General features: G+C 43.5%; 1 non-coding gene and 1 pseudogene across 1 annotated transcript; one reads left to right on the forward strand and one right to left on the reverse strand.

Annotated features, from left to right (window-relative positions):
• Window positions 1–10,360: 10,360 nt before the first annotated feature.
• Window positions 10,361–10,848, reverse strand: LOC127203158 (splicing factor U2AF 35 kDa subunit-like; annotated as a pseudogene).
• Window positions 10,849–15,642: 4,794 nt separating this feature from the next.
• On the forward strand, window positions 15,643–15,748 carry LOC127204077 (U6 spliceosomal RNA). The gene has a single exon (XR_007832432.1). It is a non-coding gene; the product is annotated as a U6 spliceosomal RNA (small nuclear RNA).
• The last annotated feature ends 2,523 nt before the right edge of the window (window positions 15,749–18,271 follow it).

Below are 18,271 nucleotides of genomic sequence, written 5' to 3' on the forward strand. Positions count from 1 at the left end.
CCCTTTCTGTCTCTCCTTCCTCAGTGCTGAGGTTACAGAGATGCACTATTATCATGGGATTTTTTTTTTAACATGGGTCCTGGGTGTCAAACAGGTCCTCATGGTCGCACAGCAAGTACATTTACTGCCATGCTATCTCCCCAGTCCTGAGGGCAGGATATTTTTATGCTGCATATTAATTTTGAGCAAGAAGCTTTGGGAATAAGCCTGCTGGCTCCTACTTGCACACTTAAGCGTGTAAACGCACACATGTGGATGCACATGTACACACACACATACACACGCCCATGTGTATACATTTCCCTTTCATCCTGAGTGATCAAATACATTGATTTTCAGTGGGTGCTTTGCAAAGTGGAACATGTGGCTATTCAAGTTGTGAGCTGAACTGGATATATTTTTTTTTTTTTTGAGCACAGTTTTAATTGAAAGCACAATCGGTGGACAAGACGTAGCACACATTTTCTTTGGAGCAAATAAAGTGAGCCTGTCGGCTTAAAACACAATACCACGCAGGACTTGTTATCAATGATGAAATGGAGGCACCTCGCTGAATAATGCAGTTTTGAGAAATGGATCTGCCACCGTGGGCTGGATGGCTTCCCAATCCAGAAGAGCCTTTCTGCTGTGATCGCTGGTGATATGAACAAATATGGTTATTTAGCGTTGTATGATAAGGGCTGTCGATATTCAGAAGACCCATGTAAGGAAGTCATGTGTTTTAAGTCTTTTAAAAGTTACTTATTTATTTACTTAGTGTGTGTGAGTATGTTTGAGTGTATATGTGTGTATGAGTGTTTGTGTATGCTTGTGTGTGTGTATACGCATGTGCGTGCATACTATGGCATGCATGTGGAAACTAAGGACAACTTGTAGGGAAGTTGTTCTTTCTTTTCATCATGTGTAACTGAGGGATCAAACTCAGGTCATCAGGCTTTGAGGCAAGTAAGTGCCTTTACTCACGGAGTCATTTGGCTGGTCCGCTTGTTTTGTTTTTCCTTCTTGAGACAGGGACTCACTATGTACCCTTGACTGGCCTAGAACTCATTCTGTAGACCAGGCTGGCTTTGAACTCATAGAGATCCACTTGCCTCTGCTGCCCAAGTGCGGGCATTAAAGATGTGCATTATCATGCTCAGCCTGGTCCATGTTTTAAGCCTGTGTTCAACTTTTGTAGATAATGTTAGTGAAGCTTTGGGAATATTATAGAGCACAAATTTTTTTTATTAATATGGGCATTTAAATAGAATATATCAATTAATAAAATATATTAAAAAATAAATAGAATATATCATCAATCTTTTGTGATTTTTTTTGTTCATATGACTTATTACTAAATGTGGCTAAGTCTACCTTTATGTCAAATCTCTAGGCAGTTTCTGGGAAACAGTGTCAATGCTTTATTTTACAAGCTTGATGATCTTCAGTCTTTTTGGTATGTGTATTGGTGTGTGTGTGTGTGTGTGTGTGTGTGTGTGTGTGGTCATGCATGTACGGTGAGTGGATATGTGAGTAGGTCAGAAGATAACCTCAAGTGTCATTCCTCTGGCTCTGTCTTAGTCAAGGTCACTATTTCTGTGAGGAAACACCATGACCAAAACAACTTGGGGAGGAAAGGGTTTATTTGGCTTACACTTCCACATGGCTGCTGCTCATCATCAAAGGAAGTCAGGACAGGAACTCAAGCAGGGCAGGAACCTGGAGGCAGGGGCTGATGTGGAGGCCATGGAGGGGTGCTGCTTACTGGCTTGTTACTCATGGTTTGCTCAACCTGCTTTCTTTTTTCTTTTTTTTTAAAAATAGATCCCTGGATCACAAGCATAGGGATGGCACCACCTTCAATCACTAATTAAAATGCTTAACAGCTGGATCTTATGGAGGCATTTTCTTGAGTTTTTTCCCCCTCAGATGACTCTAGCTTGTGTCAAGTTGTCATAAAACTAGCCAGCACAGGCTTGATCCACCATGTTTGTTTGAAGCAGGATTTCTCACTGACCTGGAACTCACTGAGTGGGCTAAGCTGGCTAACCAGAGAGCCCCAGGCCTCCTCCTGTTTTGTTTCCAGTACTGGGATTGTAAATTTACAGCACCATGACAGGCTTTGAACATGGGTTCCAGGGCCTGAACTCAGGTCCTCATGGTTGCAACTTACCAACTGAGCCGTGTCCCCAGCCCCTGTGATTTCACTTTAATCTTTGTTTAGATGGTTAAACAATACCAGCCTTGGTGTTGGAAAATATCACTAAGATCCATCTAGTTTGTCTTCTTTTATAACTTTTCTTAAACTGGCAAGTCCTTTTTGTGTGCTTTTTTTTTTAAAGCCCTAGAAAATTGTGTCTTGCTCAGTCATTGATTTTCACTTTCTCTCCACTCACTCTGGCTTCTCCTTTAGGGGGTCTTACTAGCCTAGAGATGAGACAACGGGTTGCCAGCCCTCACACCGGTCATTAAATTCCTGTCTCTGTGCTTCTCTGTCTCCCTCAATTTTATTGTGTTTGCTTAATCCACCATCCCACCCCCAGCTCTCCTCCCCTCACTTAATGTCTGTTTCTTCATGTCTCCAATGTGGATAGTAACTCTGATACCATTGTTAGATTCCATCTGTTCTTCTCTCTGCCAGCTTTGATGTTACCTGTGCCTCTATGCCTTCTTTCAGCATTCAAAACTAGCTTTATGGAGCTTTACTTTCACCTCTGGGTGTACGTGTGCATATGTGTTTCTCTGTGTATGCATATTTGTATGTAGGTGATGTGAACATCAGTGTATGCATGGAGGCTGGAGGTTGACTTGACTAGATTTGGAATTACCTAGGAGACACACTCCCAGGCGTGCCCGTGAGGGAGTTTCCAGAGCCCATTAACTGGGAAATGGAGTCCCATTCTGAGTGTGGCAAGTAAGTACCATGGTGCGAATTGGGGTGTTGGCTTGAATGAAGTGAGAAAAAAGGGAAGAAGTGATGTGTGTCCCAGCCTCCATCTCTCTCTGCTTCCTGACTGCTCATGCAATGTGGCCAGCGGCTTCACACTCACACCCCATGGTGTATCTCCAGATCCACTCACATTGACAATCAAGATTAACCACTGCTATGATGACACAGTCTCTGGTACAGCAGTGTCCACAGGCTTTGCCTTTAGGAGGCTGGGTCAGGAGGAATCTAACCCTTTCGGTGATTAATCCATTGACGGACTCAGGTGATTTTGGATTTTGTTTTTGTTTGTTTTGTTTCCTGTTGAAGATTGGTCTGATGTATTTAGATACTAATTATTGATGCTAATTACTGATACTACGTTCTCATGTACCCCAAATATTGTTGCATAACCTTCCTCTCTGTTTGACCAATAAAAGGCTGATACCTGAGCAGGACCCAAAGAAGGTAGGCGTGGCAAAGGTTTGTGGGCTTGGCGAGTGAAGGATCTTGGGAAGGACAACAGTCAGGTATCTGAGAAGAAGGAAGGAGGCCTCTGCTATGGGTTAGGTGGAGAAAGAAGCGCATGGTGAACATGGATGGAGGATTTGGCCCAGATGAAAAACATTAGCAAGGATTTGGGATCATGGATGGGTGGTACCTGAGATGGGGCTAGGAGGTAATGTTAGTTTAGATGGTTAGTATCTGCCATGCCCCAGGCAAAAGGCTTATTCTAGAAATAGGACAGGTGTCTGTGATTTTATTGATTGACAGTGGGTTAGAAAATACCGCTGTAATAATTATAGCCTAAGAATAAGCATTTATCAGGCCATACTGTTTAAATTAACCACAGCAGTTTTGTTTTGTTTTGTTTGTTTGTTTTTGAGATAGGTTCTCTCTTTGTAGCCCAGGCTGTCCTGGAACTTGCTATTGTAGGCCAGGCTGCCCTCAAACTCAGGGAGATTCTTCTGCCTCTGGTGCACCCACATCTGGTAAGACTCAGCTTTTAAAGTGTAGATTTAATTTTATTTATATGTGTGTCTCTGTGTGACATTTTATTTATATGTGGATGTGGGTAACCTTGGAGACCTGAAGAAGGTGTTGGATATGGGAGTCGTGACCCTCCAGATGTGGGTGCTGGGAACTGAACACTCTCTTACAACAGGAGCAAGAATGGGGTCATCTCTGCAGCGCTGGGATCGATAGCTTAATAGGCAGATGGAAACTTTCGAAGGTTGGAGCCTAGTTAGGGGAAGTACATCGTGAGATGCCCAGCCACTTCCTTCTCTCTCTTTCTGCTTCCTGGTCGCAGTGAGGTAAGTGGCTTTATTCTACATGTTTCCTCTGTGATGTCTGCCTTGCAACACTGGAGCCGAGTGACTATGGCTTGAAACCATGAGAAAAACCACACTGTTGCTTCTTTTCTTCTTTTGTTTGCTTGTCTTACTCAGTATAGTCCATGGTTGCTTGAAACTCTCTATGTAGCTCAGGTTAGTCTCAAACTCATGGCTATCCTCCTGCCTCATATTCCAAATGCAGAAATTATAAGTGTGAGACAATATGCACAGCTAAACCTTTCCTCTTTTAAGTTAGTTTCCTGATGTCTTTTGTCACAGCCACGTAAGGCTGATGAACATAGATACACAGAAGACGTGTTTTCCTGGGAAAGCAGTCAATCATAGGACACTGAAAAAAGCTACTTGGAGTGTATCTGTTTTATGTTCCTAATGAGGTTGACTTCAAACTCCTGAGCCTCCTACTTCTGCCTCCCAAGTTCTGGGATTACAGATGTGTGCCACCATGCTTGCTTTCTGGCTTATGTTCTCTCTCTCTCTCTCTCTCTCTCTCTCTCTCTCTTCTTTCTCTCTCGTCTCTTGTCGCTCCTCTTTCTCTTCTTTCCTCTCTCCTCCCCTCTCTTTCTGTAGACAGGATGACCTTGAACTGCCTCTGCCTCTCAAGTGCTGAGGCTATAGGTATGTAGCACCACACCCCACTTATGCAGTGTTGGGGATCAAAGCACAGGCTTCACATACCCTGGGTAAGCACCCTACCAACCGAGTTGCATATCGAATCCTAAAGTTCCAATTTCTTTTGCAAATCTGTTCCATTTGGAAAAAGATCCCAGTCCTTCCTTCTTGCACAACAGCTCACAGATCAGCTCTGAATTATGTCTTTCTCTTTGGCCCAATAAACGGTAGGAAAAAGTTGCTAATTGCTGGATTTGTCATGTAGATATATGACAGCCATTTGTTCGTGATGAGATTTACTGCAATAAAATTGACTTGCTCCAGTGTCCTTTTTAACAAGGCAAGGGAGATCATGTAGCTCTTCAGTTTTATGTACTTCCATTGATGTGACACTTCTTGGCTGGTGTCTGAGCCTGCTTCACAAATGAAAAAACAAACAAAAAGCTCAAGCTAGTTCTTACTTTTGGGCAAACTCCTTCCTTAGCAGAGGTAGCTTCCTAAGGGTGATACTCGGTGTCATGTAGTTATTTTCTCCAGATTACACTGGGGGTGGGGAGTGTGTGTGGGGAAGATGCATTAAGATTCAGAATGTGAACCCAATTCATAAGTCTCAGGAAGATTCTGAAGCTTACAAGATTCAGGAAGTTATACAAGTGGTAAACAATTTCCGGGGAGAGGAGACTGTGAGCTCACGGATGCAGCTTTCATAGGTTTTAACCCACACTGAGTGGGTCCTTTGGTGATGTAGCTGCCTTTGAGTCATCCCTGTTACCTCTCACCTGTCATCTGTGTGTAAGCTCAGTAAACTCACTGGTTTTCCATGTTTGACATTGGTGGGACTGTTCCATTGTTCTGTTGCTGGTGTTCCATTGTGAGGGCATGGGTACTTGTTGACATCCCTGCCCCAGAAAAAGTCACACAGCACTCAGGAGGGAAGGAAAACTTGTGAGTCCCTCCATCCTTCCATGATGGAGTCGGGGCAGGCCAAATCAGGCATGGGTCTTGTGCAGGGAGTCTTCATGAATGAGCATGGAAGAGCGCAGTGGCCATGTTACATACAGAGGACAGAGAATGTTTGACACCACCGTTCCTTTTCCTATGGCACTTATTCCTTCTGCCTTTCATGTACTGCAGTGTTCCTGAGCCTTGAAAGAAGTTTTAAAGATGTCCTATTTAAAAGAATTTTATTTTGTCAGGTGTGGTGGCACACGCCTGTAATCCCAGCACTCGGGAGGCAGAGGCAGGCGGATCGCTGTGAGTTCGAGGCCAGCTTGGTCTACAAAGGCTACACAGAGAAAGCTCTCAAAAAACAGGACAAAACAAAGCAATAACAGCAACAACAAGGAAGAATTTTATTTTTATTTCTGTGTGTGTGTGTGTGTGTGTGTGTGTGTGTGTGTGTGTGTACACGTGCATGTGCACATGTGCATGCCAGTGCCTGAGGAGGCCAGAAGAGGCCATCAGATTCCCTGGTAGCTGTACAGACAATTATATACTACCTGACATGGCTGAACTCTGGTTCTCTGCAAGAACAGCAAGTGTTCTTAACTACTGAGCCCGACCCCTTACATGTCTCATTTAGAACTGTGCACTTACTCAACAGCCACTTATTCTCAGCAATCTGACCAGTTATGAGTTTCTACCGTAATTACCACTCATACAGAAAGAAGCTTGTATTACCAAAGCTGACAGCAGAATTGATGGATGTTCCTTAAAAACTCCTACAAGATTCTGATGCGTGTCTTGGGCCCAGGGTGACCAAGTTTATTACTGACGTAACATAACTGGGAGGAAATCCCTGCTCAAGATTAATATTAACTGTGTCTGTCGACCCCAAGGTCTCTACTCTTGGGTATTTTTTTTTTTTTTTCTGGAACCAGGTTAAAGCATGTTGAGAGATCTCTTTGGGTCTCATGTGCTGCATGTCTGTGACTCAGGGCGGCCTGTGGAGCATCCCCTGTGAGCCAGAGGCAATGTCTAGTGGTGACAGTGTTGACACTTTATTATTGGTGGGAGATTGGCTCTTCAAAAGCCTTTGCAAGGCCTGCCATCCCCCAGGTGAGATACACCCACGTGCCAGTCAACTTTACACGCTTCTAAGGCCAGTTGAGGTGATAAATGCGCAGGCTTTGAACCATCTGAGGGAAGCATTCTCAGCTGTCAGCAGCTAAGCATATTAGCCGTCAGATTCATGGTGACACCCAGCACCTGTCAGTCTCAGCAGCTCCTTACCAGTCTCAGAGATTGACAACCCTGTCTTGTCAGTTTGTCAAGTCGAATGACATTCTCTGCAGATTTGGCTCTGCGCGGACAAGGGAGCTGTCACGGATACTTTGCCGAGGCAGCCAAGCCGGCGGCAAGTCACAACAGCAGTTCCGTGTAAAGAGAACAGGGCAGGTAGGCGCTCTACATCATTATTAATGTAAGAACACCTGCAAGTTAGAGCTTGCCGCTTTCTTAGATGTACTCAACAACCGTGAAATCTTAAGCACCGAGACGTGAAGCAGAGGTCTGCATCAGGAGCGATGCCTGCAATTTTGTGGCCTCTGGTTTCGTTGTTAAGATTTATTCTGTTTTTATTTGTGTGTTTATATGCATATGCATGTGTGTGGTGTATGCACATGGGTGAGCAGGTGACTGCAGAGGCCGGAAGAAGGTGTCACCAGATCCCTTAAAGCTGGAGTTACAGGCAGTTATTTGCCACCCAGGGTGGTGGATGCTGGGAATTAAACTCTGTGCAGTAAACATTCTTTTTTTTTTTTTTTTTTTTTTCTGGTTCTTGAGACAGGGTTTCTCTGTGTAGCCTTGGCTGTCCTGGACTCACTTTGCAGACCAGCCTGGCCATGAACTTACAGAGATCTGGCTGCCTCTGCCTCCTCGAGTGCTGGGATTACAGGCGTGCGCCACTGCGCCTGGCTGCAGCAAACATTTTTAACCACAGCCTCATCTTTCCAACCCTGCAGCTGTCTGTTTCAGTTGACATAACCTCACTCAAGCAGTGTGCACTGGAATCAATGCAAGGATATCTTGATTATCTTCTACAGCCTCTGCTGGTTGTTGGTAGCAACCAGATTTTAAAAAGGACTGGAGCCCTATATTGGCTCTAATGAAACATATATATTTCTCTGCCAGGCATGCATGCAGAGTGTTTAAGTAATTAAGTGCTTAGCGTTGAAGTAATTTCTCTTAGGTTGAACATTTTATCATGGTCATGAGCTCCGAAGTGCACCTAGAGGCAGAACTTCATTCTCTAGTGGCAGGATGAACCTTATCAAATTGTGTTTTAAAATTTTATTTGCTGGAGGCCTGGAGAGGTGGCTCAGTGGTTAAGAGCACTGGACGCTTTTCCAGAGGACCAGATTTAATTTCCAGCACCCACATGGTGGTTCACAGCTGTCTGTGATTCCAGTCCTAGGGAGTTCTGAGCCCCCCTTTGGACTCATATGTACATGTACATGCAGGCCAAACCACCTATAATCAGAAAAAGAAACCAAACAAACCCATTATGCTATGGAGCTGGAGAGACAACTTAGTAGTTAGAAGTGCCTGCTGCTTTTACAGAGACCAGAGTTCAGTTCCCAATGACTCATAACTGCCCATAAACTCCAGTTACAGGGGATCCAATGCCCTCTTCTCATCTCTATGGGAAAACACACACACACACACACACACACACACACACACACCAAAAAAATCTTAATTTGAATCTGTCTTGATCTGGAAAGCTTGGCTACTTTTTATTATTGTTGTTGTTGTTGTTGTTATTATTATTATTAATAATAATAATAATAATAATAATATTATTATTATTATTATTATTATTTGAAGAAGGACATTGAGATCCTGGTTGACAGTTCTGTCTGGCATAATACAGCTGCTTGTATACCCTCAAGTTATGAAGGTTGTTTCTGTTGGGGAAGGGTGTTCTTTTTGATGGAGCACATAGCTTTGGGGAAAATGTGCATGTAGTGGTGAGGGAGAAGTTATGACCATCTTGGCAGGAATGGAAATATTCTAAGGAGACATTTGTTTCTCTCCTTTCAGCTATGTGACTATTGAGACAATGGACAAAGGCTTTGAGCTTTCTCCAGGAATATTAAGCTTGAAAAGGGAGTATCTAAAGTCAGAGAGGGCATTTGTCTCCTGGGAAGAGATTCAACACAGTTCTGACAGCTTGTCATATGTGGATCAGTGATGACCAGGCCACACCTTGACCAGGGCTACTTAGATATACATGCCTCTTACCCTCTATTTTAACTTACGCCTCATGCCATGACCTCAAAGATGGACTTGGGGAATCACTTGGACCTTCTAAATGTGGCCACAATGACTAATTTTCCTTTCTTTGCTTTTTCTTATTTATCTTGAAAATTGACCTATTGAGAATGAGTAACAGACCAGGGTGTTAGGGTCACCAGACTCTGGGCTTTGATGCTAAAACTCTGGTAACAAGGACATTCATTTAGCCAGCCAATCAGTTGAATTGACCCTGGCCACCAGCAGAGTGACAGATATCACAGTTAGAGGAACATTACAGCCTCTAACTGCATGTCAAATGATTTAATAAAATGAGATGAGTTCCTCCTTTGCCAAGGCTTGTCTGTGTACCATGTATGCTGTATGTCAAGGTTACTCACATGTCTCATTCAAATAATCCCAGGCTCTACTTACCCATCAGCCTGAACTAATCATCTGGTCTACCTCTTTGGAGTCAGCAATATAGTTACCTAGTGAGTTTCATTTATTTATTCCTTGAATTGCCTTGGGGGGCATTGTTATTCTTTCCAAGATCCTAGAGAGGCAACCAGGATGGTTATTCTTCAAAATCCCATGGTCTCCCAATACTTTCCCACATAGGCACTGTCTCAGTTAACATTTTATTGCTGTGTCAAAAAGAGCAACTTAGAAAGATTTATTTTGGTTTGTGGTTTTGGAGATTTCTGTCCATGATTCTTAGGCTCCTTTGCTTTGAGTCTGAATCAAGAAAGAATATCACAGCATTGGTCACCAAAGACATCAAAGGAAGTATCCCACTCAAGTCTAGCTTAGGTGAAACAGTGAGTTTATTAAAGATTACTTACTGAAGTATAGGTGAGGGGCTATTTACAGGAACATGGATGGTTTAAAGGTAGTCCCATCAGCAAAAGACCACCTCAACATGGGTGAGATCTCATGAAACTTGCATCCCTGGAGCTCCTTGTATAACTTACAGGCATTCTCACGGAACAGACTCTCCTTTTACTACCAATTGATACTGCTTTACATCCTTGGGGAGGGGATGTAAGTTTCAGGAGCTTCTTGAGCCTTGTGAGTTTTCTTTCTTTCTTTCTTTTCTTTCTTTTACTGTATCACTACAAATTTTATTCAGAAACCCATCTTTGTTTTTTTCTGTTTTTGTTTTTGTTTTTAAATCCCATTATGAACTGGCTTGTCAACCAACAACAACACTGTCTAGCAGACACGCGGTAAAAAAAAAAAACAGCTTGGCTCAGAATCTCCCAGATTAGTCCCTGTCTCTCGACTGCCTCCTGTCATGCTTTCATCCTCTACCACCTCCACCACCGCCCCCATACCCACAGTCTCAGGACCTGGAATGCCACTCCCGGGATCGGGACCTGGATCTATGCTTCTTGCGCAGGCGCCCGTACAGTTCCCATTGCAGCTCTCTTGAGATGGGGCTTCAGGCGCATGAAGTTGCAGAGGCCCCCTCTTGTGCACTTCTCCCAGTTTGTACTGGCAGCAGTGGGCTTCCCTGAAGTCAGTCACTGGGGACAGCTCAGCATGGATGGGCTGTCCGTTACACCATGGTAATTCAAGTCAACCACAGCTTTCTCCGCATCCTCCTCACGTGGAAACTTGACATTCATGTTTCCCACTAGGTGGTCTCCCAGGTTGCCACAGATGCTCATCTCTTCAGCCTCCCCTTACATTTCTTCCATTTCAGGGAGGATTTCCCTCATCAGAGTGCTCCTGCATCACCAAGCCACTCAGTGTGAGCTGTCAGCCATCTCTGCACTGTTTTGGGGATTACGATAGATGCCGTGAATCGAGATGGTCCGGCTAAAGGTCAGTTTATTGTGCAACCGAGAACACCTGTCTTGCTGATGGCGTGCTCTGACTTTGAAATAAAATGAACAGTTGACTTTGTCTTTATCTGGCCCAAAGATGGAGGCCAAGTATTCTGCCATTTTCCAGGCAGACGAGACCGTGAGTTTTATTTCTTAGGTCCCCTGACTAGGCCATTTGACTGTATAGATGGAGAGAGCAAAGCCAAGCACATGTTTTCTTTGCTCTGTTCTGATGGTGGATGTGTCATGAGTACCTGTTTCAAGCTCACGCTGCCCTGACTTCTGCCACCAAGACAGAATACACAATCATGAGCCAGGAGCTAAGGAAAGTCCTCCCTCCCTCCAGTTGCTTTTGCCACATTACTAGGAAGAGTAAGATAGGAGATCAAGAGGACGGTAAGGGTCCAGAGTTCTAAACTCAACCAGCAACAAGTGCCCACCCTGACGTCTTCTGAATAGGAAGTGGATCACCTACATTAGCTTAGGTTTTTGCACTTTGCTTCCTTGAGTACAATCTATACATTTCAGGGTTGGCAGGAGGATGTAAGATAATAAAGATGACTCACACATACCTATATCTGGTGTGCTAGATGGTTTTATATGCCTTTGACACAAGCTACAGGCATCTGAGATTCCCTCAATTAAGAAAGTGCCTACATAAAATTGGGCTATAGGTAAAGCCTATAGAGCATTTTATTAATTGGTGATTGATGGAGAAGGGCCCAGCCCTTTGTGAGTAGTTCCAGCCCTGGCTGGTAGTCCCAGGTTCTATAAGAAAGCAGGATGAGCAAGCCATGTGAAACGAGCCCAGTAAGCAGCACCCTCCATGACTTTTGCTTTAGTTCCTGCCTCCAGGTTCCTGCCCTACTTGAGTTCCTGTCGGGACTTCCTTCAGTGATGAACTACAATATAGAAGTGTAAGCCAAATAAACCCTTCCCTTCTAAGCTTGCTTTGGTCATGGTGTTTCATCACAGCAATAGTAACTCTAACTAAGATGCCTGGACAACAGTGCTGCTTTTTATTCTCAGTGAGAATCTTAACCTTCCAATGTTTCTAGAGGTTACTTCCTGTTTTCCAAGAAGCCCAATAATTCTTTTTTTTTTTTTTAGCCCAATAATTCTTAAGTCAGAGCATTTCAGGGCTTGTGGGTGTCTGGCTTTTTCCTCTGTGCATCACATGACCTTTGCCATCTTGAGAAGAAACTGCTGTGAGGACCTCCAGAATGCTTGGCTCTGTAGTCATGGCAACAAAATAAACAGAATCATAGTCCCCAGTGTAGAAGCGAGAGTTGGGAAGTTACAGGATCCTTCCTGGAATTATAGCCATTTCTTGCTCTTCAGGTCTTGGGGGGTGGTGTGTGTGTTGGAATATTTAGGTGAGGGTCAGAGTGACCTTTGATGAGCTTCTGTGAGGTTATCACCCCGGTTAGGATGCCATTATTTTTGGGGACACTGGTGCCTTTGAGTATGTGATCTTTAGAGTGACTCCCTCAAATGCACTTGTGAGTAACCCCAGTGAATTCACTGGTTAATCCAGTAGAACTTGGATGGAATATTTCCTTTAGTCTGTATGTCCTATCTGGGATAGACAGTTCTTCACTTGTCCCCAGGGGAAAGTCACACAGCAAGGCCATGTCCAAATGCCCCTGTGGTGAGATGGTTATTTTTATTCTCTAACTAATAGCAGGTGTTTGGTTGTATCCATTAAAAGCTGTTCCCCTGACAAACGAGTTTTTTATTTAGTGGTGTAGGATCAATAACGTGGTACTTCATGTGAACTATTAAAATGGAAAATGTCTGCAGGGCTGACAACTGTAAGTGTTGATACGTACTGAGCGATAAATTACACCAAGCAAAATGGGGCAACTAGCCTTGTAAATGGTGTGTGTGTGTGTGTGTGTGTGTGTGTGTGTGTGTGTGTGTGTGTGTGTGTTTTAGGGTCATATCTGGCTTTGTTATAAGCAGCAGCTGGAGTTTCCCAGGACATTTGGAGAAGCAGTCGGTGGAGCCTGGGCATCTTTCCATTTGGAGTGAGAATGAGCTTGCTTGGCTGCCCCACTCTTTTGTGTTACTTGAGACCTATTTGGACTAAGCTCCTCGCTGCTCCTCATGCAGGCCCTGATCATGAGTTTCTCCTCTCCCAATTGTAGAATCTGTCCCTTAATGAGGCTGACCATTTTCCGGTTCCATGTTTAATGGCCATCACTTCTGAGTATTACATAGCAAGGGATCCTAGAATTGTATCCACTGAGCCATGTCTCCAAGGTCCCAGTATGGAGGTATTGGGCATCACTTAGAGGCACCTGAGCAAGACCTAGGCAGGAGATTCCACCATGAAATACAATAGAAACTTGTTCTTAAATATTTTTAAGTGTGTGTGTATCTGTGTGTGTGTGTGTGTGTGTGTGTGTGTGTGTGTGTGTGTGTGTGTGTGTGTGAGTTCTGGGTGTTGAACTCAGTGTCCCATGCTTGTTCCATAGGCTCTTTACCCATTTGGATGTCAGTCCAGGTTACAGATGGAAGACTGTAAATGAAGCCCAATGGTCATAGGGCAGAGTGGCTCACATCTATTATCCTATCACTGAAGAGGCAGTGGCAGGAGGATTTGCTACAAGTCTGAGAACAGCTTGTTTACAAACTGATACCCTGATTTAAAAAAGAAAGAAAGAAAGAAAGAAAAAAAAAAAGAAAAAAGAAAAACAATAGCAACAAAACAAAACCTAAACTAGAAAAAAGGTGATTAGAGACCCATCGGGCTAATTGCATTGAGGTACCACCATCACCCCACGTTCATTACCACCAGCATTCATTGATTGATGCTCTATCCTCTTCCCCTCCCAACCTCCACTCCACTGGCAAAAACCAGAGACTCTCCTGCAGAATTGGGCTTATTGTCTCCTATTCATTCCCTAAGTGTTGGAAAGGATAATTGGGAGGTAATTGCATTACTACACAGTTTGTAGTTAACCTTCTATTTTGGCTTTTAATGTGCGTATCTTTGCTCCAGGAGTACATTAAGGGTAATTATAGGCAGTTCCCTGCCAGATTCAGGAAAGGCCTCTGCGATGAGCACAGCGGCCCACCAGGAAGGAAGTCCAAACAGAACTGAGCTTGAACTAGATCCCAAGTGGAAAATGAATGAAGGTCAGTTTGACGTGAACTTTGGCCAAGTAGAGCTAGAGATAGGAGTGAGATAAAAGTCCTGTCATTTTCTTAAAAATTTAAATCTCCCCTTTCTCTCTCTGTGTGTATGCTTGTGGTGCCCAAGAAACCAGAATAGGATGTTGTACCCCCTGAATCTGGAGATCTAGGCGGTTGTTAGCTACCCAAAGTGGATACTGGGAACCAAACTTGTGTCTTTTAGAAGATCAAATGCTTTTTAACTACAGAGCCATCTCTCCAGTGCCCCCACCTCCTCCCCTGATATTTTTGAGGCAGAGTCTCCAGTAGTCTAGGCTGGCTTCCAATTCACTAGGTAGCCAAGGATGAACTCCTGATCTTTTCGCTTCTATTTCGTGAGTTCTGGGTATGAGCTACCAGAAGAGCATTTGCTAGAATCCCCCAATAAGGTGCTAGGGGTATGGTTCAGAGGTAGAGAACCTGCTTAGAATCCTTCAGGTGGGGTTCTGAGGATGTGACTCCGTGGCAGAGGATTTTTTACAACAGCCCAGTGAAGGATTTTAGGTATGCATGGCTCAGTGGAAGATCACTTGCCCAGTATGCATAATACCCTGGGCTCTATCTGACACTACAACACACACACACACACACACACACACACACACACACACACACGCGACTCAGTAATCAATATTGCTGAAACTTCCTGAATATTTTCTAAACACTCTCTTACTGCCCTTTAAAATATGTCCAATATTAATTTTCTTGATGGCCAGTGGCAAATGAATGGATTTCTCCACTGACCATCAGTGATTCACCTCCATTATTTTTTTCATCTCCCATTGTAGTTCAAACTAGGAGAACATTTTATTATTCCCTGACCAGTGACTTAGTAAGCAAGATGAAGGGTCTATTGTTAACTGGGAATCACCCCCACTCAAGATAGAATCTCACATGTAGCCAGGGTTAGCCCCAAACTAGGATCTTACTGCCTCACCATCCTGACTGCTGGGATTTAAGGTGTGGGCCAGCACACTCATTCCATGTCTTTTAAGTAATCTTTTCATTAATTCTTTGAGAAATCCATACAATGTACTTTGATCATATTTACACTCTCCTTCAACTCCTCCCAGATCTACTTCCACTTTCTTACCTACTTAACCTCATGGCCTCTTGCTTTGTTTTTAAAACCCACTGAGTCCAACATGTGTCACCCAAATACTCTTGGACATGGGGCCATCCCCTAGAGTGTGGCTGATCTGGTGAGAGTCTCACCCTTAAGGAAAACTCCCTCTCCTAGGAGCTATCAATTGCCAATAGCTCCTCAGTTAGGGGTGGAACTTTATACCCATCTGCCCACTCCATGTTGAGTTTTTGTTGGCCATGAGCTTGCACGGGTCTTGTGCATGCTGTGCCAAATCACTGTGAGTTCATATGAACAACCACCTTCTTGTGTCTAGAGAACACTGCTTCAGTGTAGTCATTCTCTACCTCTGGTTCTTACAGTCTTTCTGTCCCCTCTTCTATGACAATGACTCCTGAACCTTGGGAGGAGGAGGATATGATGTAAATGTACCAGTTAGAGATTCCTTTGGCAGCTCAAATATTAAATTGGAACAATACAAAGAAGATTAACATGGCCACTGTGCAAGAGGGATACTCAAATTCATGAAGTGGTCCATTTTTTTCATTAACCCAGAAAATATCTCCAACTGATAGCCATTTACAAATGAAAAATTAGTTTTCTCCAAGGGAGTCTCACTGGAAGGACAAACAACTCTTAAGGGTAGTCCCTATGCTCAGGAATAGATGCCAACACAAAATGAACTCAACAGCATCTTTGGAGGTTCTTTGTCTCATAATGCTGAGTCGGGGCATTTTATCTATTATCTGTCTATCTATCTATCTATCTATCTATCTATCTATCTATCCATCTATCATCTGTCTGTCCATCCATCCATCCACCCCTCAACCCATCTGCCTACCTACCTTACAAGTCCTTTGTGCATCTATTATGTCTTCCATTTTTGTGTTTTCATGGGCTTCTTTGTGTGTGTATGTGTGTGTTTCTGCATATATATGTGTTTCTTATGCTTTTCCTTTGTCTCTTTTTATTCTGTTTGTTTGTTTTGCCCTATATAATTATTTATTTTATTTTATAATTATTCCTTAGATGCCCATTTGTTTTCTAAAGAGAGACAGAAAGGGTTTGGATCCAGACAGGAGGGGAGATTGGGAGGAACAGGGAGGAAGGGAAGTTATAATTATAACGTATTGTATGAAAAAAGCTATTTTCAATTAAAATGAGAATTATATTCTTAGTAATATTTTAAATATGATTCAGTTTTTCAAAACAAAAGATTATGGAGTAGTTCCTTGTATTAAAATATAACTAAAATAGCATTTTCTGGCTATAGCTTTTGGTTTATGCTGAGTCTAATCTTTTCGAACATTGCCTGCTCTTCCAGTGTTATATTTAATGTCACTTCATCATTCTTATCTACTTATAAGCTACTTTGCCTATTTATAAAGTACCATCCTCATCAACAGGGTCTTACTGTAGCATGCTGGAGGATAGCCAATAGCGTCAGTAATAGCCTAGTTGGGTACCTATGGAACTCTACTGGCCAACAAGTCCAATAGAAGTAACCCATTCCCAACCCTGGGCTTTTTATATGTTCACCTGTGGTGTCTAGTAGAGCCATTGTCACCCCTTTTATAGGGAAATTCAATTTAAACTCTTTTTATATGTACACACACACACACACACACACACACACACACACACACTTTAGGAAACTTCTATAGAAGTAGGTCCCCAAGGAGGACATCAGGGCTGGTGGGCTGGGGAGATGCTCAGTTGGCAAAGCACTTGCTGCAAGCTTTGAGACCCTGAGTTCAAGGCCCCAAATCCAGATAAAAACCCGGGCTGGTGGTGCACATGTGTAATCCTGTGGCTGGAGAGATGGAGACAGAATTCCCGGGTGTTTGTTTTTCACCAGCCTCGCCTAATGGGCAAGCCTCAGATCCCAGTGGGAGACCCTGTCTAAAAATTAAAGGTGGGTGGCACCTGAGGTGTTGCCCTCTGACTTCTTCAAAGGTCTTTAGTGTTTGTTATCCTGTCTGATGCATTTCTTCCTTTACTCTTCCCTCCCCTCCTCCATTTAAACTATCCTCTTCCATGATTTCCCTTTCCTCTTTAGATCAGTGTGTGTTTTATCTTCCCTCTGTTGACAACCCCTATCCCCACCCCAAAGCTTCCTTATTTTCTTTAAGCCCAGACCAGTTGTTTCTCAAGGGCCCTAGAGATATTGATGAAGATTAATGATCTTGTAAATAGGTGTTTAAAATAAATATAAAAAGATGAAAACACGGATGAGGGAGGTAACTACAGCGGGTTAATAAATGAGGTGTTCGGAGGCAAGTGCCTCCAAGATTATTTTAGCAATTAGCGGGAAGCGTTTTTGTCACAAACAAAATAAATCTGTAATCAGAAAATAATTTGTAATCAGCTTTGCGAGTCAAACGGCTTTCCTAGCCAATCGAAGGCAGCTTGAGAATTAGATGATGCAGTCAGGAATGATACGTTCATGGGATAAATACTCAGGACAGACTGTCTAGGCAATCAGTCGATAGTGAGGTCCTGGGCTGTAGAAGAAAAGCTGCCTAAGGCCGAGCCTACTTCTTGTTGCCAGCCAGCAGCACTCCACCAGGGAGGATATTACAGCAAGTGCCTCTCTGCCTCACCTCCTTGAAGATGCTGTGTGACCACACCAGGACCAGAAAAACCTCTGTCACGAATGCTTCCTGGAACTCAGCAAACGTACACGGGAAAGCTTTGCAAGCCTTGAGTCACTTACAAAAAGGAAGTGTAGATTGAAGAATTGTCTAGCTCGTATTCACCTGTAAGCATGTCTGTGGAGAATTGACGTATGAGGTCCCAGCCCACTGTGGGTGCCACCATTCCCTAGGCCAGTGGTCCTGGGCTGAGCCTGAACCTGCTCATGTGCCAGCCAGCCATGTTCCTCCAAGATTTCTGCTCCAGGTTCTTCTTGAATTCTTGCCCTGATGTCCCTCGATGATGGCCATTGGCTGGAATCTTAAGCCAAATAAACCCTCTCCTCCCCTGAGTTCCTTTTGCCAGAGCAACAGAATGAAGCTATAATAGTCTTCATTCACGCTTTGATTTCTTTCCAGTCCAAAAGGAAGGG

Source organism: Acomys russatus, chromosome 19 (assembly GCF_903995435.1).
Source record: "Acomys russatus chromosome 19, mAcoRus1.1, whole genome shotgun sequence".
Classification (NCBI taxonomy): domain Eukaryota; kingdom Metazoa; phylum Chordata; class Mammalia; order Rodentia; family Muridae; genus Acomys; species Acomys russatus.